Source organism: Tupaia chinensis, unplaced genomic scaffold (genome assembly GCF_000334495.1).
Source record: "Tupaia chinensis unplaced genomic scaffold, TupChi_1.0 Scaffold000308_1, whole genome shotgun sequence".
Lineage (NCBI taxonomy): Eukaryota > Metazoa > Chordata > Mammalia > Scandentia > Tupaiidae > Tupaia > Tupaia belangeri.
This window is the reverse complement of record NW_006159798.1, coordinates 983,141-985,860: the sequence shown is the minus strand read 5'-3', so window position 1 is coordinate 985,860 and position 2,720 is coordinate 983,141.

Here is a 2,720-nt window from a genome sequence, read left to right as displayed (position 1 = left end):
TGAGGTCTTAGATTTAGATCTTTGATCCACCTTGACTTGATTTTTGTCAAAGGTGAGAGGTAGAGGTTCAGATTCATCTTTCTGCAAGTGGATATACAGTTTTTCCAGCATCATTTGCTGAAGAGGTTTTTCCTTTTCCCACTAGATTGACTGGTACCCCTTGTCTAAAATAAGTTGACAGTATATTTGGGAATTTATTTCTGGGGACTCTATTCTGTTGGTCTGTGTGTCTGTTTCTGATCCACTAACATGCTGTTTTGATTACCACGGCTTTGGAGTATATTTTTCAGTCAGAGAGGGAGATGCTGCCCACTCCACTCTTCTTGTGCAGAATTGCTTTGGCAATATGAGGTCGTTTATGATTCCAGACAAACTTTATGATTGTCTTTTCTAGATCTGTGAAGAATGTGTCTGGTACTTTGATTGGAATTGCATTAAATATGTAGATTAATTTGGGTAGAATTGCAATTTTGATTATATTAGTTCTTCCAACTGAGGAATATGGGATAATCTTCCACTCTTTTGTTTCATTTTCAATTTCTTTTTTAAATTTCTCATCGTTTTCCTTGTGGAAGTTTTATTTTTTTTTAACTTTTTTTTTTAGAGGTTTTTGCCATAGGACGTGTGCGCTCACCAGACAGACAGAGAGAGACAGAGAGACAGAAAGCAAGAAATCACCCCCCGGGGGGATGGCCACACCACAATCCCTTATCCTCCATTCTTCTCTCAGGATCTTGGGCACGCACGCATGCACATGCGCCTGGCATGACTTTTAAGCCACCGGGTCCGGGACCCGAACCACGGTCAACTACGTGGGAGTCCAGCCACATAGCCATTATGCTAACTGCTGGTCGTCCTCGTGGAGGTTTTCACCTTCTTTGGTTAGATTTATCCCTAAGTATCTTATATTTTTTGTGGCTATGGTAAATGGTATAACTTTTTTCAGGTCTATCTCACTCTGCCTGTTCATATATAGAAATGTTATAAATTTCTGCATATCGATTTTGTATCCTGCAAATTTACTGTATTCATGTATTATTTCCAGAAATTTTTTATGGAAACCATTGTGTCTTCTATGTATACAATCATGTCATCTGTAAATAGAGTTTCACCCCTTCGTTTCCTTTTTAAATGTCGTTTATTTTTTCCTCTTTTCTGATTGCCTTGGCAAGGACTTCAGTAATATATTGTAAAGGAGTGGAGATAGTGTACAACCTTATCTTGTACCCATTTTTAGTGGAAAAGCTTTCAACTTTTCTCCATTGAGGATGATGTTCACTGTGGGTTTTTCATAGATAGCTTTTATTGTGTTGAGAAATGACCCTTCTATGCCGATTTTGCTGAGATTCTTGATCATGAAGGGATATTGTATCTTATCAAATGCTTTTTCTGCATCAATTGATATGACCATATGGTTTTTATCTTTCTTTCTGTTAATATGGTGTATTACATTTACAGTTTTGCATATGTTGAATCAACCTTGCATTCCTGGGATACAACCTACCTGATCATGATGTATAATCTTTTTTGCAAGTTGTTGGATACGATTTGCTAGTATCTTATTGAGAATCTTTGCATCTATATTCATCAGGAATATTGGTCCATAATTTTCCTTCCTTGTCCTGTCCTTGTCTGTTTTAAGGATAAAGGTGATAGAGGCTTCAAAGAATGAATTAGGGAGAGATTCACCCTTTTGGAACCTTAGAAATAACTTGAGCAGAATGGGGGTTAACTCTTCTTTTAAAATTTTGTATTCAGAGGTGAAGCCATCAGGGCCAGGACTTTTCTTTGTTGGGAGGTTATTTATTACTGATTCAATCTCCTGGTTTGTTATGAGTCTATTCAGACTTTCTATATCCTCCTGGCTCAATCATGGTAGACCATATTTGCCCAGGAATTTGTCCATCTCATCCAGATTGTCTTGTTTCTTCGCATATAGATATTCATAGTATCCTCTAATAATGTTTTGTATTTCTAGTATGTCATTATTTTGCCTGCATCATTGCATATTTGATTCACCTGTTTCCTTTCTCTCTTCTTAGTAAGTCTCACTAGTGGTGTATCAATTTTGTTTATCTTTTCAAAGAACCAGCTTTTACTTTCATTTATTTTCTGTACAGTTCATTTATTTTCTATTTCTGCTTGTAGTAAATGGAATGTACTTCTTTAAGGGCAGGAATTGTAACATACATATCTTTGTATTTTCCAAAACCCTTGCAATTGGCAGACTCTAAAAACTGATATAATTAATTATTCCTTATGGGATTCGAGTGATGGTGATTGTGATAAACTGTGAATTTATCTTTCTTCTTTCCTCCCTTAAACAATTACTATTTTGAGCACGTAATATATTTAATGATTTGGGGGATATACAAAGGGTCATGGCCCTGCCCTCAGGAAACCTCATAAATAGACACATAAGTAGATGATTGAAATGTGAAGCAAAGTGCTATGACATGGCTAAATAGGAGTCATGAGAGTACGGAGGTATATAAAGAAGTCTCATAGCAGTCACTCATAATCAGATCTCACAGCCGCTACAGCATTCATAACAAGGGCATTGTCCATCCAGCAGCAAAAATAGTAAGGTGAGTGGCCAGCAGGTGGCATGGTGTTTAAGCCCTTAACCAGGGTCCAAGTCCCAGACCTGCTGGCTTTCTTTCTCATTCTTTCTCTCATTCACTCTGTCCCTCTCTAGTCAAATTAAAAAAAAAAAAAAA